We start from the raw sequence: 20,749 nt of genomic DNA, 5'->3' as shown, positions 1-20,749 counted from the left end.
TATTTCTTCCTCAATAGCACCACAACCAAAGTTTAAACATTCACAAAAGATGATTTCTGTGATGTATTCAAAGTTCCACTTCTTAGACAATTTGGTTCAACCAGGTTTGCGGGACGGACCAGCGATATTTTAATATTGTCGACTTCCATCTTATCAATTAGTCAATCAGGAAATTTGTAGAGCGCACTAAACAATCAAACCAATACAGAGTAAATGGAGTCATAAACATTTTGAAATGTAACCAATTGTGCTATATCTGTTCTATTGTCTCTCATGTTTGTACCCCCCCGCCATTGTGTCGGGGATATTAATGGATCACATAACACTTCCGTTGTGGGCTCGATATAGAGGCCCCTGTATTCTGTCCATCTCTTCCAGATTTTAGGGTATTTCTGCAGGCATCCCCTGGCCTTAAATATAGGCAGCTCCATACCCATGCAATGGTACATCCCCTTTTTCCAGACCGCCAGTACCGGGGGAGAGGCTGTAGTGATGTCTCTATTTGCCAAGGTGAGGCCTAGGAACAATAAGAGTCCCTTATACCTGTTACCTCCGATCCCTTCTGTAATGTGCAGTAGAACCAATCGTGGTGCCATAGGAATGTCCCAGCCCAGCATCTCAGAGACGCACATCATAACCCTGTTTCATAATTTAGTGTCATACATTGCTATGTGGTATGTAGGAAGTTGCCCTCTTCAGTTGAGCACCACAGACAAACAGGGAAGTCCACTAGTCTTGCCCTCCAAAGCCTATGTCTAGATTAGCACACCTAGTGCAAATACTTAAACTGGAGGAGTCTTAATCGCGAGGCAATGGCTGCACCACGTAGGGAAGCCAACGCTTTCGTCCGGTCGTCGTCTTTGATCTGGCCCAAGTCTGAAAGCCATGCCTCTCTCAGTGTGTCCAGTGCGGTAGAGGTATTGGTGACAAGGGACTGATATATCTTAGTAATTTTATGATCCTCGAGGCCCCCCATAAAAACCTCGGCTTCTATTGGACTCAATTCAGGCAGGGGGTCAATTCGAGTGATGTAGGAAGAAATGGCATGTTGAAATTGAAGATATTTATAACATTGTGTACGGGGCATGTCATACTCTTTTTGGAGTTCCTGGGAACAATTAATTTTAGGGCCCATCCCTGCATTAATGCCCCAAGCGTAGAGATGCCAATATTGTCCCAGTCCCGAAATCCAGCCAGTGTGGCCAGTTGGGACATTCGGCCATTGTGCCATAGAGGGGTCTCACTTGTCAGCCTTCCCCACCATCCCATCTTACGTAGAGATTGTTTCCAGGTTCTAAACACCACTCTCACTGCCGGTGGCAGAGCCCCTAGCGCCGGTCCCGCATAAAGGTATATGTAGAAGGTTGTATCTCCCATTAACCAGCGTTCCACTGCATATGCCGGGTCTTGCCTATAGCCATACCACAATTCATTTATCACCAGTAGGTGAGAGGCGGCGTAGTATCATTGGATATCTGCTGTAGCCACCCCCCCGCAATAAGTGAATTGGAAGCAAGTTCGTAAGGCTAACGGGGAGGAGCCACCTCCCCACAGGAACTGCCCCAAAGTTGCGTTAATGTGTCGGAACCACGTAATCGGTATCGGATATTGATGGCTCTGTATCTGATACAGCAGACGAGTAAGAGAGACAATATTGAAGATGGCGGCTCATCCATATATAGCCTGGGGCAAGTGCGACCAGTCTCGCATCTGATCCTTAACCTGTGTCCATATGGGGCAAGGTTTTTCTCCAATGACGTATGTTGAGAAGCTGACAAAAAGACCCCCAAGTATTTCCTGAAGAGGCCTTATGTCTCACCAAAAATCTGCATGATGCGAAGCAGTTGCTGGCCCGTCCTGTTAAGATCAGATAGAAAAAATAGAACATCATCCGCATATAATTCTATGTGGTCTGAGATCCCACCAAATCATTCAAATCCACGCACCTGTGCATCAATTCTAACCCGCCCTGCCAACGGTTCCATCGCTAACACGAACAGGTAGGGAGATGGTGAACATCCTTGACGGGTGCCTCTGCCTACAGGGAAGATGTGGGAAACTGTTCCCACCGCGCGTACCAAAGCTGTAAGATCTATATACAGGCATTGTGTCACAACAAATGTTGTGATGCGTTGCCTGATGAGGTGCCTGATCTGGATGCACCAATTCTGTAATATATGTCATTAAGCGGTTGGCAAGAGCTATAGCCAGTATTTTTGCTCCAACATTCAGTAAAGAAATCAGGCAGTACGAGGTGTGTTGCTCATGGGGTCGGCCGAGTTTAAGGAAAACCACCACTTTGGCGTGTCTCCAATCTGGTGGGAGCTGGCCCGCATCCACGGCTGCATTTACCACCTCCAGGTAGTGGGTGCCGAGTTGGGGATAGTAAATCTTAAAGAACTCACACAGGAAGCCATTAGGACCCGGTGCTTTGCCCGTTTGCAGGTCCCTCAAAGCAGCCACTAGCTCCTCGATTGAAAGAGGGGAATCTAAGTCGGCTCTTGGTGCGGCCGAGAGCGGCAGATCATCTATAAAGCGTTGTATAGTTGCCTCTGGTATGAGCTCTCTTGGGGCATATAACTCTGTATAGTACGCTGCAAAACTAGTGTCTATCTGTGAAGGCTCAGTGAGCACCTTGCCGTACGGGCCGAGAATACTTGGAACATTAGTTGGGTGCAATGCCTGCTTACACAGGCGGTGTAGTAGTGTAATAGATTTGTGACACCACTGGTAAAACCTGCTCCGTCAGGCGAGCCACGCTTGTCTAGCTTCATCTAGGAGTTCGCTAGCGTGTATCTGCAGCATAAGAAGCAGCTGACGAGCCTGACCACCATTTTCAACCGGTCCACACCGTTCCAATTGTATGAGTTGGGCCTCCGATCGCATTAGTGTTTCGTGGCGGTGGTTGCATTGTGCCGCACAAAAGGAGATATCTATGTGGCAAAGCATCTGCTTCATGGTCTCCCATGAAGTCTCAGTTGATGCCACCGACCCCACATTTCTAGCCAAGTAGTCCTCAATCGCTTGTTGCATGTGTGTCCCATATTGTTTGTCGTGTAACTACCAGGTTGAAAGGTGCCAGCGGAAGGCGGGTCGCCCAGGCGCTATCTGGAGCCCAAGTGTCACCTGGGAGTGATCGATAAACCCCTGGGAAAGAACTTGGCGGACCTCACTCTGTGGGTGCAACAGAAGGGCAGAAATATGTAGTCTAAGCAAGAGCAGGAGTCGTGTACCCCAGAATAATGTGTGTATCCCTACTCAGTCGGGTGAAGTCTCCTCCAGGTGTCTAACCACCCCAGTCCCTCCACCAAGGAACTCAAATGTGAGGCCAGCGTCATTTTCAGTACCTCCGTCTCGCGCCATCTATCTTTAGTCGGGTTTAGTACGTCATTCCAGTCCCCTCTGACAACAGCCAATCTGTTACATGTCTCAGTCAAGAGCGCTGTTAGGCGCTCCGCAAAAGTCCAGTTGAGGGGTGGAGGAGCATATACACTACCCAGGACGATGTGTTTCCCATGCATTGTGCCCACTATGACTATGTACCTATCCTGTGGGCCTATCCATATTCTAGTGTGGAAACCCTGTGATGGATCAGGATAGCGATTCCACGGGAGCCCTTTGTGAATCCAGAGTGGATTCCTGTGTGTATCCAAATCTGGAGAGGCATGGTGTTTTCGTACCTAGGAGATGGGTCTCCTGCAGCAGCAGAACTTCTGCCTGATATCGTTTGGTCTGGCATAGAATAGCGCCCCATTTTATCTTGTCCAGGACACCCCTTACGTTCCAGCTATCTATCCGGAACTCATTCCACGGGGCATCTGTCATGTCTGTAGGTATATGATTGAGCGGCAAATGTGTAGCAAAGTAAGCCAGTGTGTGGCCTTAATTAGGTGGGTACTGTTTATATGATGGTTAGACACAGCACAAGTATAAACCAAAACATCTTCAACTCCCACCCCCGTATACCTCAAAACGGTTAACGTATGTGTTGCGGCGTAGATGCAGCTCCGACCCCAACGGGGGTCAGAGCCCCACTCCCACTAATGTATCTCCAAAAATCTACCCATATACTTAAGACATCCCCTAGAGTCTAAGAATGTTCTCGAGAGGGGAGTAACCCACTTCATCTTTTGCCATCGGCAGCTGCAATTTGCACAATTTACCCCTGCATATAGTACATTCAGGAATTTGTCAATTGTGTTGGGACCCCAATGTTCTTATGTTGGAGTCACTGCGGGATTAGTAGCGTCAACAGGATATGGATCTGCGGCTCCATTTCTCCTTGGGTTTGGGCTGCTTGCGGGCTAGGTCGCCGGTGGACGAGTCCGAGTAGAGAAGGGGCCGCGTATTTGGTTTAGTTTTCACTGCTTCATCTGTCCAGACAAATATGTCTTCTGGAGAGTCAAAAAAAGTGTGCTCGATTAAAAAATTACTCTCAGCCGAGCTGGGAACAGCAGCGCATATGGGACCTTTGAACTGCGCAAGCGGACCTTAGGATCGGTGAAGGATTGTTGTGTCTGTTGGACCAGTCTAGTATAGTCTGGAAAGATCATAATGCTTTGGGAGGAATAAGAAAGGGAATCCTTCAGTCTGGCCCGTTTTAGGTTTGCGTCCCTGTCATGGTGATATAGAATCTATGGGCTATGACAAGTGTCAGCTTGGCTCTGGGGGGCAGTTTTTGAAGTAGAGTCCTATGTTCCTGCTCGATTATGAAGCATTGAGACAGCGAATCAGGAGGAAGCCAGTCTATGAGCCATGAAGTAAGGAATTTCTCCATGTTGTTTCCTTTGCAGCCCTCTGAGAAGCCTATGAAGCAGAGGTTATTTCTTCAGCCCGTCTCTCCGCATCTTCCACCCGTGTCGTCAAGCCTTTCATGAGGGTCTCCAGGGTGTGTTCCTTTTTTTGTAGGGTAGTAACAGTATCTTTGACACCCTATAGCACGGGTACTCATAGTACGGCCCGCGGGCCGCCAGCGGCCCGGCAAGCCTTCCCTGGCAGCCCGCGGACCCTGCAGACATAGTACCCGTGTTTTAAAAACACATTTTTAAAGAGTGTGTGCAACCGGAGCGCGACTCCAAGAGACTCTGCTGCTCTGTGGGAGTCGGGTGGTTCATTCCAGTGATAGGCAGAGCGGAGCTGCAGGGGCCTAAGAAGAGGTGAAATACAAGAAAGCCCCACTAACATGCAAATGGTCTTTAAAAGACCTGTGAAGTGCTCTGGTGCGGCTGTGTGTGTGTGTGCCCAGAAGCTGTCTCAGCCCGGGCACACACAGGGTGAGATGCCGTTCCTGTCGCAGGCTGACTCATCGCTGAACCGTGGGTAGGGCTCGCAGCATCAGTCTAGCAGCCCCAGCAGCAAGAAATTCCTCAAGTTGGGGGCGCAGAGGGGAGCTACCATGACTGACATTACTATTGTCAAGGAAGGCTGGGTGCAGAAGAGGGGTAAGTGTAAAAACTGAAGCATTCGCTCTGTATCAAAAACAGTCATTCGCAACAACATGGAAGCGGTTCTGTGACCAAATTTAGAGGAATAACCAATCGATGAAAAATGCAGTGAAGGGATGAGAAATGTGTTGTTTGACCAGCAGGGTTGATGGTCAAGTGACACATGAATTATATATTGAGCCTGGAGGGGCACAATGTCTGTTTCTGTTATGTGTGTCCTCTTTCCTGTGTTATGCAGGGCAAGATCCGTTTCTGCCTTGTTTCTGCAAAGATAGTTTGCCTCTTATGGACAGGGTAGGTCGGTGTGTTGTTTTTGGTTTGTAACAGATGATTTATTTTATAAGGGGTTTAGCTGTTTTTGTATTCACTTGTCTGCAAGCATGTCTATTTTGGCAATCCTTGAAATGAGGACTTTGTAAAAGTAGTGTTGTTTTGTATTATTTTGGTCAGCCCGTTTAAACGCAGAGGCCTACCATAATCTCTCTGTTTTAGAAATTAAACATTTACAGTGTTTTGTTCCCATCAACCAAAAACAAGTTTGTGTGCACCCTGCCACCCGTAAGATTTTCATCGCCAACAAAACAGAAAATGAATGATTTGCTTCTGTTTTGCCATTATTGGAAGGAATTGTTTTGTTTCTAGCATTCAAATCTACTGATTCCTGAGGCCCAGCTCAGTATCCTTTGTTGTGGGAGGTATTGATGACATCTAATACCGGTTATTTTTAGAGACTTATGGTGGTGGTGTATAATTGAGAACGGAAATTGAGTTATTGAAGTCCCATGGGTACACAGTGGGTATTTTTCACTTGCTTTTTGCACCCTCTCGGCATCTGAATCTGGAATCTAGAACTCGCTTCCTCCATCGCTCCGTGTCACCACTTCCATTCGGATCTTCAAAGCGGACCTCAAATCCCTTCTATTCCAAAGACACTTTTAGAACTAATTCCCTCATTCTCAGACCCCGCCAGAAAGTCCATTAGTCATTGTAAGTTTGTAATATTTATCTAGTTTTGTACATTCCTTGCTTGCTGTGTTTGCTATTGTGTTTCTCTTGCTGAGGGAAGGGGAGTGGGGGAGGAAGAGAGAGGGGGAAGTAGAGTGGGGGAGAAAGAGAGGGAATGGGAGTGGGGGAGGGAGAGAGGGAAGGGGGAGCAGGGTAGGGGGTGAGGGAAGGGGAGTGAGGGAAGGGGAGGGAGGGAAGGAGGGAGTGTGGGGAGGGGAGGGAGGGAGTGAGGGAAGGAAGGGGAGTGGGGAAGGGAGAGAGGGAAGGGGAGTGAGGGACAGGGAAGGGGGAGCGAGTGAAGGGGGGTGAGGGAAGGGGAGTGAGGGAAGGGGAGTGAGTAAGGGAGTAAGGGAAGGGGAGTAACGGAGGGAGTGAGGGGGAGGGAGGGAAGGGGAGAGAGGGAGGGAGGAAGAGAGGGAAGGGGAGTGAGGGAGGGAGAGGGTGAATGGGGGTGAGGGAAGGGGAGTGAGGGTGAGGGACGGTGGGTGAGGGAAGGGGAGTGAGGGTGAGGGAAGGGGAGTGAGGGTGAGGGAAGGGGAGTGAGGGTGAGGGAAGGGGAGTGAGGGAAGGGGAGTGAGGGTGAGGGAGGGAGGGTGAGGGAGGGAAGGAGAGGAAGGGAGAGGGAGGGAGAGGGAAGGGGAATGAGGGAGAGGGAAGGGGAGTGAGGGAGTGAGGGAGAGAGAGAAGGAGAGGGAAGGAGAGGGAAGGAGAGGGAGGGTGAGGGAGGGAGAGGGAGGGAGAAGGAGGGAGAGGGAGAGGGAAGGAGAGAGAGTGAGGGAGAGAGAAGGAGTGAGACAGTCAGAGTGAGGGAGAGTGAGGGAGAGAGAGGGGGAGAGAGGGAGAGGGAAGGAGAGGGAAGGAGAGAGGGAGACAGAGAGAGAGGGAGTGAGACAGTCAGAGTGAGGGAGAGAGAGGGAGAGAGAGGGAGAGAGAGGGAGAGAGGGAGGGAGAGAGAGGGGGGAGTGGGAGAGGGAAGGAGAGAGGGAGACAGAGAGAGGGAGTGAGACAGTCAGAGTGAGGGAGAGAGAGGGTGGGAGAAGGAGGGAGAGGGAGGGGGAGAGGGAAGGAGAGAGGGAGACAGAGAGAGAGGGAGTGAGACAGTCAGAGTGAGGGAGAGAGAGGGAGTGAGAGGGAGTGAGGGCGTGAGACAGTCAGAGTGAGGGAGACAGAGGGAGACAGGGAGAAAGGGAGAGAGGGATGGAGGGAGGGAGAGAGAGGGAGGGAGGGAGAGAGAGAGAGATAGAGGGAGGGAGAGAGAGAGAGATAGAGGGAGGGAGAGGGAGAGAGATAGAGGGAGGGAGGGGGAGAGAGAGAGATAGAGGGAGGGAGGGAGAGAGATATAGAGAGAGGGATGAAGGTAGGGAGACAGAGAGAGAGAGAGAGAGAGAGAAAGAGAGATGTGTGTATGCAGGGTCTGGTGGCTCAATGGACGAAGGCGTCCGCTGCAGGGACCTGTGTTCAACCTCATGGTCAGAGTTTTTTTTGTTGCTCTAGCCCCGCCTCTCCCCCACTGACCCGCCCCCACCGGTGCGGCCCTCGGACACAAACCACACTGTTAATTTGGCCCCCGAGAGAAAGTTTCTGAGTACCCATGCCCTACAGAATTGTCTCAAACCCTGTGATCCCGTCAACTGCATTACTCAGATCTTGTCGTATGAGCATAACATCCAAGCCCACTGCACTTATTTTAACATCCAACATATCTCTGGATTGTGCGATGGCAGCCATCAGTGACGCATTGTCTGACATAGCACCGACCGAACCACCAGGCTCTTGCGTTTGGACAGCTGTCCCTGTATATCTGTAAATGGTGCTCTGTTTGCTGGGTGCCCCCGACACCTTATCTTTCGTCATTATGAGGCCAGGCTAACGGCCACTGCTGGTGTACGGGCCACGTGTAAATTCCCAGTGTCGCACAGTGAGAAAATAAGCCGCTGAATGTGTGGCCACAGAGGCTTTGGCCTCCACTATCCCTTTACCTAGATTATGAATTGGATTGGAATACTTTTTGCCCTCTGGGAAAGAATAACCCTGGCCCGCGCTATTATATTGGATGGCCGAAGTGGACAATAAGAACCCAAGTTTCCAGTGGGCTGCCTGGTAAAATTATCTCAACAGTGAATAGTTTCAAAGTACTAAAGGAGTGCTTAGAAACAGATTATTATTTATTTTTTACATCTGGTCACGCACACTTTAAAAAAACCTTAGTGTACATACCTTCTTCCCCAACCTTAATCATTATGATCTTAAGCAATCGGTAGCTATTATAAACGAAAAATCTGTCTTATTTTTCTGTCCTCATTCACCACACCTCATCTACATCTGCCATACTTTCTTACCTCTCTGTCTCGCTGCCAACATCTACATCTTTAGGTACCTACCTACCTCCTATCTCTAGCTCAACTCTCAGTGTGACCTCTGTCTAAGGTAGCCCTTTCTCAAATTAGCTCTCTGTATCTCACCTCTCTATATTTCTGTGCTAACCTACACCACTCCCTTCTCCACGTCAACCTCACTCAATAGATAACCTCTCGATCTACCTCATCTCTCCATACCCATTTCCTCTACCTAATCTCTCTCACTACCTTATTCCTTCCATGCTACCTCTTTCTCTGCTTCATTTTTTATATCAACGCCTCCTCTCTTTCATGCATGCACCTCCTTTAATTCAACTCACCTGCTCTTCTTCATCTCTCTCTCTACCAATCTCTTTTCATAGATCTCTACCTCGCCTATCTCTACCAGTTTTGCTACCTCACAAATCTCTCTCTATATATATATATATAATAACCTCACAATTCTTTCTCTACTTCACCTTTATCTCTCCTCCCCTCATCTTTGTTCCTGCTTTTAACCTCCCTCTCTCATTACCCATCTCTCAGCCGCATTACTCTCTTTTCCCAACCAGTCTATCTATACTTCTTCTCATGTCCTGCTACATCATATGCATCTCTCTATTCTTGTCACTAACTCACCTCTCGACCTGTCAACCTCTAACACACCTCTTTTTCAATCTCTCTCCACACCTAACCCCCAGTGTATTCTCCCCTCTCTCTACAATCTCCATAGCATTCTCTCTTTTTGCCTTACTCAAAAACCTTCATGTTTCGCTTCCCACCACTTACTCTTTCATATCGACCTCAACGTTCTTCTTTTACCTTAGGCCTACCCTTCTCTTACCTATCTCTCCACCTCAGCATTAGTTCTATTCCCCTTCCTTGTCTATTTCACCACTCCATCTATTCTCGTCCCCTCTGTATGCCTGCCCCTTCACATTTCTTTTACTCAGTAGTCAGAAGTAACTATCTAGCTTGGAAAGTACACACACATAAAGAGGAGAGGCAAGATGGAAAGAGAGTTAAGAACAAAATTATCTAAATTCAGCCAATGGAACAGTGAAAATCCTCTCATCAGGGCTTAGATTTTCACTGCTGCTTTAAGAATACCATGTAGGAAGCAGTATGATTTTTGTGGGTAGTAATATCTGGAAAGCTACAATTTGAAGGGCTGTAAGCATATGTTGTACTTTAATACTATGCACTAGCATACTAAAGAGCCAATACATCACTCTTATCGATTATTTCCTACATTGAGAGCAACAAGTGGTAAAACATTTAATTCCATGCAAAATATTGTTGTTGCAAGAATGGCTTAATCAATGCTTGTCTGTTTTCTTTCAATAACATTTGGCTGGTGGTATACCATTCCAAAGGTTTAATGTACAAGTCTACATTAGCTGAAAATAGGTAATAAATTCAAAGTCGTTTACGAACGAGGAGCGCCAAAATAGGTCTTGTCTGAGGGTGTAAAAATCATTAAGCTAGCAGTTCTCTTGACTGTCGAAAATAATTTTCTACTGTTGACAGTGGTCCTGAGAAACTGTTAAGAAACTACCATTTTATGGGTGCTTTATACATGTGTGAGCTAAAGGAATGTGGTGCTCATCAGGCACTCAATCTCCCTTGTACCTGGTTTCCAGCAGTTGAGTTAAAGTGCAATTTCTCCGGGTGGGTCCAATCTCGAGGGCCTCAGGTGGCACTGTACCTTAGAGCCTGCCAACTATGTGGACAAGGTGAGAACTGTGCATGGAGAGACATTTCAGGCACCAAGAGTGCTAGGCCTAAGATCTACAGTTATGTGCCAAGGTGCAGTCTGGTTTCTCAAGGGTTGTTTTACTGCTGGAGAAAAGTGGTTTCAAAGAAGAGCACGAGAAATATCAAAGAAAAATGTCAAATGGCATTTCGGAGCAGTTATAGACAGAAACATTTCCATATCTTGGATTGGTAAGAAGGAGAACAAAATGAAGTAATATTGCTGTTAGAAGAATATCCAGAGAGTTGTGTTGGGCAATCTGAAACACTCACGCAGTTTTTAACAATTTAGCACCAAGCCGCTTGTCTTCAGGGTTCCAGAATGAAATTTGTCTCACTCCTTTTCCAAGCATCTGGATTTCAGAAGCAGAGATATAATTTAAGAGCTGGCCTGAAAATGAGTGAGGTTTAAGAACACTGTACTACACCTTTACACAGATTTTGTTATACTGGGGAACTCAATACGCTCACTTTTCTACTGAGCAAAATAAAAAGATATTGAAAGGAGTTCTTGAATTAACCTGAAGGACAGATAATTACTCTGGCCACAATCCATTATTCTGTGAATGATATACCTCATATTAACAGGAAAAAGTGAATGAAATAGCAGTAGCATTTTGTTATTTATGTAGCCCCCCTCTGTAGTAGCCTTGAGAAGGGGGCTGCTGATGCTGTCTGGGGGTAGTGTTTTTATCACCTCCACGGTACTGAGACCACCGAAAGGAGCCATGGGTGGAGGGTGTTTGTAGTACTCCCTTGGTCATTGAAGTATCAGTGTCCGTCTTTATCTTTTCAGGCATATAATCAATCTGCAGCCCAACGATGTGCTCCCCAGCCCCCATCGAAGGGCAGGTTGAGCTGGTGCTGCTGTACTTCCGACCTGAAGCTAGAAACATGCAGCCAAGTTGGGGAAGGAGGACACTAGAATTTATTCCGCATGCAGCGGTGTCCGCAGCATCGAAGGCACACAGAATATTGGTGTTGCAGATGTTCTTGTCTCCTTAGTTGTAATGGCCCACGGGTGCGGAAGAAGCTCCTGCATTTCATCGCAGTATCCCCTGTCATACCGGGAAAGTATAACAACGAATTGGCAATACACCAATGTGTTGTTGACTATGCTGCGACGCACTTCCCTGTTGCGTCACCGTGCCCTCTGCATTGCCATGCTTGTAGGCGGTGTGAACGACAAGGGAGTCAGGTGAAAGTTGGCATTTAATGTAAACAAGGTTAGAGGGAGATGCTTTATATTTCTTCTCAACCCTGGGGGGAGGGAGGAGGGGAGGACTTCGACATCATAGTCATCCCATGGTTTCTCTTGAGGGGGTTGGTCTAAGGGCATGTTGTAAGGTATACGAAGAGACCCAGGGCTGTCTTTAATAAACCCAAAATTAGGTGATCCCTGTAGAGAGGTAGATAAGGGGTCAGCAAGTAGTTTAAAAGGGGGACATGGGGGAGGTGGCGAGGAAGGGAAAGGAGGAGAAGGAGAAAGGTGAGGTGGAGGATAGGAGGCAGAAGAGGAGGTGCCTCTGTCAAGGCACCAAGGTACCTTAGGTACTAGCTCCAGAAGTGCATTAAGGGCCTCTTCGAAGATAAGATTCCTCTTGTGTGGAGCAGAGCCTATGGCCTTTGTGGGAGGCTGGGCCAGAATCAGATCAGCCAAAGGTTGCCAGTGGCCTAGAGCCAAAGAAGTAGTGTTCGACTACGAGTCCTTCAAGTACGAAGATGGCTTTGAGAAAGTTTTCAACACCATCACTGACAAGGCAGTCGAAGGTAAATGGCATGTCTTCAGAGTGGGCTTTAGCGCAAAGATATAGGAGAGCGATGGGTCCAAAGCAACGTACCAATACTAAACATGTCATTCTGGCAGTAGCACACCGGAAGCCTCCCTGTGGGCTTCTAGGCTCAAAGCTCGACCTCCTTGAGGCCAATGCCTGGCCTTTGTATGGTGCCAGGGATGTGGAGGAGGTGGTAGGGTTTTACTCATGGCAGCGTCCTTCAATGGATGACTATTGGGAGGCGTAGGCTCATCAACTTCAGCCTCAGAGCCAGACTCTCTTCCAAGGTGAAATCCTGGCCCTCTGCGTTGTAAGTACCCAGATGTGGTTTGGCTTTGACGTCTTGGTCGCTGAAGAGATCTGGAGTGTCATCGTCCTGCTGGTGTGCCATGGAAGTTGATACGATGCATTGAGCCCGACGGTAACACAAGGGCTTTTTATTCCAGAAGTGAGGCACACGGAACCAAGGGGCCTGGCCGTGCCCTGTGGACAGACAAAGGTTACACACCCGATGGAGGTCTGTCCAGAGATACATGGTGCACCACTTTGAACAGTACCTGAATGGAATTCTTTTCATCACGGATTGAACATTCTCAGGAATTAAACTGTAGACAGAGCCCCAAAGGATCGAAGCCCCGAGCGAGAGCAGAAAGGTCTCTGTCTTGGAGTTGAACGAGGGATGCGCGACCCTTCGTGACTAAGAAAAGACGCAGCGATAGCTTACACTGAGGAGTCTAAAGGATCCGAATGGGCCAGGTAATAATACCACGAGGGTTGAACCAAAAGCCCGGGTAGACAAGTCTGAATCAGACAGTAGAAAAAAAATCTAACAGGGCGGCTCCTACACTAAGGCAGCGGAGCGTTGCCCCAATGCTCTCTGAGCAGATCAAAAAGGAGAAAAAAAAATGATATTGCAATGTTTTCATTTAATTTTGCCTACTGCAGATGCTCAGTTTGTTTCTTGCGGTGGAGGCTGGGCTCTGTGACGCAAGAACACTGCAGGGGGAGTTGTGGTGGCACTTTCCAAGTGCGAATGCCGGTTTGGCCAGCCGTCTTGGGCTGGCCCAACCGTCATGCGCACTTGGCATGTTCTCTACCAGCTGTATTGTAAAGCCTGAGTAGAGAACATGCCCAGGCTCCAAGTCCCCGACTGAGCACCGAGCTACAGAGCTCAGACTAATCACAACACTGCATTGCAGCATTGTCATTGGCTTAGGGGAGCCCGGGTCTTTACTGCTGCCGAGACTCCAGACAGGAAGAAGATGAAGAGGACGGAGGAGAGGTAGTGTCCGGTCGTACTGAGGTATGTGTTTTTTTTTGTCCTTTTCATTCCTACCGCCTCTACACCCCATTCCGAGCAGCCGCTGTCTAACAATGGAGCCAATGCCGATGTGCATTACCAGCAATAGGTGGAGCCACAAGAGGTCTTCAAAGAAAAAACAACTTGCACATGTCCGAGTTGAACACTGAATGGCAGGAGTATGCACTATCTACACTTACACATGCCACGAACAGTTAATTACAGCAGGGCTAAAAAATGGTACTAGTCCTGCAGGTCTAGTACCTTGAAAAGTATCCTCAGACTACCTGCAACCTACTTGACCTCAGTCTCTGAAAGCGGAGCAAATGTGACAAGATAACAAGATTTATAGGCATCTTTATTGCTCATTAACTTTGTGAGGAATAAAAATGCCTTTAAATCTTGTTATTTTTTTACATTTGCTCCGTTTTCTGAAACCAAGGAAAAAAGTTAGTTTGTCTTTCTGGCGAGTAGGACCTAAAAACAGCTTGCCCTCGTTAAATTTAGCTTGCATATGCGAGCGGTCAAGTGGATTTTTTGAAGCCTGTATAGGCAACCTTTTTATGTTGGGCAAAATCGAGAGAAGGGTTTGCACTGGTTATATTTATTTATTTTAAATGTTTTTATTGAAAACAATGCAGGGCACATGACAGTCAAATGGCATAAACATTGGGTAGCATAGGTTACATCAGTCATTGGCAACATTATACTCATCAGCAAAATCAGTTGTAGGAAACTCATACCTATTGGTACTTCCCAGGAGTCCCTCCCTCCCCCCCATCCCCTACTCAGATTCACTCTCCCTGCACTGGTTTATTAAAACAATATATCAAATCAGTCCAACGATTAAATAAGATGTGATGTCGGACTATGTGGGTACGAATGACGGACAATCAAAAAAAACATTCCAGATGTATATTTGCAAGCGTGTGCAGTACAGATATAAATTCATTAGAGAAACAGATCAAACAAACAAAGCATAAGCAATTAGGCCTTGGACGTTTTTTGGCCAAATTATTTAGTAAAGAAACTGGGGACTCTGCTATTGATGGACGAGGGGTGAAGGTGTTTCAGACCACATTGGGATATAATTGTATCAATCTGCGTAGAGTACGCATACAGCAAACTGTGTTCCACTTTTGCCACCACCTTTAGTTTTTGCACTGTTGAAAGGTTAAAATACAAAGTCTAAGCTGTATAATGCCTCTCATGTCCTGGAAGGATGCATATTAGTTGTCCTGTAGCAGGAGATTTTGGACAAAGAATCATGAGGTCAATAAACAAGAGTGTGGGAATTAAGGCCTTGTGCACTTATAGACTGATTACTAAATCTGTATAAGGATTATTTGCTTATGTACCACAGCTAAATAAGATGCTCAATGAGGTAAAGCAGATGAGTTCTGTCCTTCCAGATACACCCAGAAAACGTTCACAGATTAGGAGCAGCGCTGGAGAATCAGAGCAACGGAAATGACTGTGTAAAAGGTCTGCGATTAACATTGCTCATTAACACTGAATTCCGGGGGTGTGGCCGGCAGCCAACGAAAATGGCCGCAGGCTAGAGAAGATCCTGACTCAGATATCATTCCCACTTATACGCACCAGAATCCGACTGCACCGATACGTGACGACGTCGGAAGAAGACGGGCTTCGATCGACCAGCCCGCGGTAGACGGCGGCTGAACAATCAGTGAGTTCTGCCGTGAAGAGTCCAGGCGCGGTTCGTCCATTGGGGCGTGGGGGCGTAGCCCCCCCTACCCGACGCCGCCCGCAGCTCCCTCATGACAATCATGTCAATGAATCAACATGACGTCAGACCGCCGGGCGGGCGTCATGTTGATTCATTGAGATCGTACAGGCGGCAACACAAGTACGCACGCGTGGGGACGGAGGGTGAATTTTTACCCGTGCCCACGCATGCGCACTTGTGTTTTTGCGGCATTGCGCATGCGCATCAGGAGCCCTAATGGGCGTGCTGCGGGCGAGAGGGTACCTGTGCCCCTGGCGCCAGGATTGGCCAGGGGCGCTGTGAGCCTGTGACGTGTGGGGAGCAGAGCCCAGAGGTGGCGCGGACCGGGACCGGCAGCAAGGTAAGAGTGTGTGTTTTTCTTTTCTTTTAAAGTGTTTGGTGCGAGCGTGCGTGTATGCATGAATGTTTGGTGGAGAGTGTTGTGAATGGATGTGTTTGTGTGTATGCGTGTGTGAATACATTTCTTTGAGTGTTGTGTATGTGGTGGGGGGGTCGCCGCCGGCCTGAGTGGCCTGGGGCCCGCACTTGCAAATCAGTTTGCGCCCCACCACTGTAAAATGTCACCAGCCGCCCCTGAGAGTGACTACGGCCTGCATGCCACGCCCAGACCAGGGCCACAATTGATCCTGCAGCCCGGAAAACCGGAACAACGTCTTCCCTCCCACTAAGGACACTAAGACCGTTGCACAGTACACCGCAGTGCCAAGCGGTGCTGCGCATGAAGTGCCAAGCGCCATCTCTGACCTGTGGGACTTCTGGGAGACGTGCCCGAGACACCATAGACCCCCCCCCCGGCAACGGACGTGCACACCGGGCACGGCCCAACGGCAATAGACCGAGAGAGGGTACGTGACCACACAGACAAACAGTGTACCGGTCACAATCCCTGCTCCCTGGCAAGGCCTTTCCCTTTTCTAACAGAGACACCTCGCATTGTCAAATCGCTGGCCGCATTATAACGGAGCCCACTACCAGACATGTTACAGTCTGTTCATGACCAGGGACAGCCCTCAGCTGAACATCCAGTGCAGTTGTGAAGGGGGGAATCACTGCACTACTTGGGCAACAGAAAACAGCGAGTTCCCCCCCTTATAACCTATGGAGCGGCCGTGAACCTGGCTCCAAGGAGCAAGTGGGCACCCATGGCACGACTATCAGTGCGCACTCTGACTGCTACTCGCACAGGCAGGCAGCGGGGAGTACTACCACCCTAACAGACGCTGACGCATAAATGCTATAACTACCGGGCACAATGGAAGGACGGGTCCAGCGCGTCACGCATCAAACCAAACTCGACAAATACGCCTGCAATAAACCAAACCAGGAGTTACCGGACCATGCGGTAACATCCGTAGAAGAACGGACTGCAACAGAAGACAAACAAGTCCAGCTCCAAGATATCCTGGAATCACTAAATAAAGTACAAACATCCTTAGAGTCCAGAATAGACACTGTAGCCACTGAACTCACGTTAATCCAAACTTAGTACGAGAGTGACAGATGTGGAAACGACTACACTTTGCGAAGATACCGCGGCCCTCAAACGTCAAGTGCCTCGCCTAAAAACCAAACACAAAGCTATCTCGGCTAAACTAGACGATTATGAAGGGCGTTCTCGGCGCAATAATGTCCGTATCATAGGTGTGTCAGAAGGGGCAGGAGGGCCAGCCATTGACCTATTTGTGGAAGACTTAATTAGGAATCACCTCCAACCTCAAGGACTATCCACATACTTCTCAGTCGAGAGGGCCAATCGCGTCCCAGGCGGGAGGCCCAAACCAGGTGTGCCCCCCCCCCCCCCCCAGGCCTATATTAGCCCGAATCTTCAACTTTCGAGATCGTGACCTTATTTTGCTGATGGCCAGTGTGGCCCCTCCTGTAAGATATGAACAGAGTACGATCTCCTTCTTTTCGGACTATACGGCAGCAGTTGCAAAGCAGTGACGCAATTTTCTGGAAGTGAAGAAAGAACTACGGGCTTGTGAGCTCAAGTACTCCATGACGTTCCCCTCAAAATTAAGAGTGGTAGCCAACGGAGGAGGAGCCTAGCTCGCGGCCGTAATGGTCGCCCTTTAGCTCGGCTCCCGCAGCCCTCCGTCCTGATTGCCTATCCTGTCTTCTATCCTGTTCGGGGACGACACATTTTTGGGGAATTGGAAACATAACGGCTTGTTTGTACTTACCATCTGACCCCGGGGTCTCGGTGTGCAGCGGCTCCGGAGTTGTGTCCTCTGGAAGATCGGGGCCTCTGCGAGACTTGGACCGGGACCTGGCCGGTGGGATCCGACGGCTCTCGGCCCCGGCCGAGAGCGAGAACCACTGTTGGGAGCCGACGTGCGAAGATCCCGGCGATCCTGACCCGGGCCTGCCCTGGTGGCCGCGCGGCCGATGTGGGTGAGAAGCCCCGGGACCTGATTCCGTGAAGGGGTCTCCCCCCACCGCTGCTTTGTCCGGCGGCCCTGGTCCTCGGTGCCCGGACTCCGCTTGTTTGGGGCGCCGGTGCTGGTGCTGGCGGAGACCCGTCTTGGGCGGACATCCTTTTGGCATCGAGGCCGCCCTTGCTGGGACCCCCGGAACTTGTAAAGTCCTACATTTGTGAACTGTTCTTTCCGGGGGTCTTGGTGGGCGGCGATTGGGCTGATTCACGAAATGGCGGCCGGCCCTCTGGAACGAGAGTCACCCTGTGGCGGCGGGCCCGTGTTGCCTAATTGTGTGGGGATCGGATGTGGTGAGCGTGAGCCGACGGTCAGAGATATCCTGGAAGCCCTGAGATCCCTGCACGCATCCCTGGCCCTGGGCATCTCGGTGGGTCCGCCACGATCTGCCGCCATTTTGGGCGGCCATTTCTTCTTGTCGCCCTCTTGTTTCGATGACTCCATTGCCTCGCCCCCCTCGATTGACTTGAGTGTCTCCACCATTGATCGAAGATCGTGTAGTGTGCCGGTGACTTTGGGGCGCCCTGCTTTTCAAGGTTCGGACCCAGGGGACTCGGATGCTGTACCGCAACCCTGTTCGACATTGTTGCCTGGAACTATTGATGGACTGCCTCCTGAGCCTGCTTCGATGACTTTGTACGTGTCTATATTCGGGACCACCTCGTCCGCTCCAGTGGCGCAACTGAACTCCTGTTTTTCATTGCTCGTGCTGCGATTGTTGATGCATCTCTACTTTCTGTTTGGACTTCTGCTCCTTTGCGGATCTATCTACCCCCCACGTAGCTATGCTAGTCACCATTCCACTCGATTATATGCTGATCTCATATTTAATATGTGGTTTTACATTGCCATGTGGTGGGTGGGGTTTGTCGCTCGAAAGGGTTGGGGGTGAAATGTACGACTTATGTTTGATTCCCGGTCTACGATTTAGTAGCACGCTTGTTTCTAATCGTTGAAAGGTGGAAGGTCCCCTTCTCATAATGTTTTGTGGCGCGTGATGGGGTGTCGTCCTGGTCTGTTTTTGACTGTGCTTGTCTGGTTGGGCGGAGGGCTGCGGCCGACCGTTTTGATTATAGTTATTCTTCTCCTCCCTCCTGTCTCCTTTTTTTTCCCGCTTTTGTTGCCTTTTTGTCTCGTTCTTCTTTCTTACTTCTCGCTATATTTCGGGTTCTGGTTTAGGGCGACAGGCACGCTGTTTGAAGGGTAGGCCATAGCCTTCTACAGGGGTGCAGGGTGGGACGGGTGGGTTGGGTTCTATTTTTTGTTTGTCTTCTGGTTCTATGGCCCTTTTGTGTCTCTTTTTCGTGAGGCCACGTCTGTCCCGACCTCCTCTGGTGTGTTTCGGGTGGGGGGTGTGGCGTCGTTAATCCTCCTGCTATGTTTCGGCTGCCTTTCTCCCCGATCGCCATACCCCCACTTGGGCCGCTACTCCTTTTGTCTCCTGTCTTCCCGCCACGGGGGGCCTGCGTCGGCGTGTCTTCTTCCTTTCATTTTTTATATTTCCTTAATCTCCTTTTGTCTTATTTTGTCTTCCCTCCCTTTTCTTTTCCCTTCCTCTTCCCCTTCCCACTTCGTTCCCCCCCCCCCTTTTTTTCCTCCCTGAGTCCTAGAGGTTATTATGGCGGGCTGGTTTTGATGCATTGTCTTTCCGATCCCTCTGTTCTGGCTTGGTAGTGACTTGGGTGGCGGGCGTGTTACGAGGATAATGCTCGGGCCGATTGTGTCTCACATATCCTGATTTTCTTGAATGCATTGTATTGTCCCCTTGATATTTTGGCCCCATGCCCCCTTATTAATGTTGAGGTTGGTTACGGGATGTCGGATGCCTCCGTATTGAAAGTGAGCCTGTCATACGTCCTCTTCCCATATTATAAAATTAAGCCTTATTTACTCCTGTGTTTTAGCCCTTTGGTTCCTGTATCTCTTCTCCCCTTTTACGATTGTACGGCCTCTGCTTTGTATTGATTGATTATGTAATATTTGCCTTGCGACTCCTGATTGTTTTGCACATTGCGGCCGGCCGGCTTGGTTGTAGGCCTTGACTTGTCTCTCCTTTTGATGTCAATAAAGGTTTTTTAAAAAAAACAAGCATTGGAAATGCAATAGGTCTCGCAATAGAATAGTTAGACATTTTTCTTTTTGCAAATGGAAGAGTGGCGTTGCGTGGATGAGTGGCGTTTCTGTGGATGAGTGGCGTTTCTGTGGATGAGTGGCGTTGCGTGGATGAGTGGCGTGTGTGAGTGGCGTTGCGTGTGTGAGTGGCGTTGCGTGTGTGAGTGGCGTTGCGTATGTGAGTGGCGTAGCGTGTGTGAGTGGCGTTGCGTGTGTGAGTGGCGTTGCGTGTGTGAAGGATTGGTAGTGCGGGCACTGCTGCTTGGGGTATCTGCGAGATTTGTGTAAGTGAATGGAGAGGGGGGAGAGAGTTGTAAGAGAGAGTGAAAGAGGCAGAATCGTTGAGAGGAAAAGAAAGTGCGAATCTGTAAGCTGAGAGATGTGGCATAACAGAAAGATTGGTAGTGCGGGCACTGCTGCTTGGGGTATCTGCGAGATTTGTGTAAGTAAATGGAGAGGGGGGAGAGAGTTGGAAGAGAGAGTGAAAGAGGCAGAAACGTGGAGAGTAAAAGAAAGAGCGAAGGAATCTGTAAGCTGAGAGATGTGGCATAACAGAAGGATTGGTAGTGCGGGCACTGCTGCTTGGGGTATCTGCGAGATTTGTGTAAGTAAATGGAGAGGGGGAGAGAGTTGGAAGAGAGAGTGAAAGAGGCAGAAACGTGGAGAGCAAAAGAAAGAGCGAAGGAATATGTAAGCTGAGAGATGTGGCATAACAGAAGGCTTGGTAGTGCGGGCACTGCTGCTTGTGGTATCTGCGAGATTTGTGTAAGTAAATGGAGAGGGGGGAGAGAGTTGTAAGAGAGAGTGAAAAAGGCAGAATCGTTGAGAGGAAAAGAA

General features: G+C 49.1%; 1 protein-coding gene across 1 annotated transcript in view; it reads right to left on the bottom strand.

Moving 5' to 3' along the window:
- SLX4 (SLX4 structure-specific endonuclease subunit) overlaps nucleotides 1–20,749 on the bottom strand; it is a 495,651-nt gene that overhangs the window by 422,195 nt on the left and 52,707 nt on the right. The gene's annotated exons all lie outside the window — the stretch shown is intronic.

Source organism: Lissotriton helveticus, chromosome 10, assembly GCF_964261635.1.
Source record: "Lissotriton helveticus chromosome 10, aLisHel1.1, whole genome shotgun sequence".
Classification (NCBI taxonomy): Eukaryota; Metazoa; Chordata; class Amphibia; order Caudata; family Salamandridae; genus Lissotriton; species Lissotriton helveticus.
The sequence above is the reverse complement of the archived record's forward strand: the minus strand, read 5'-3'. Positions and strand labels throughout refer to the sequence as shown.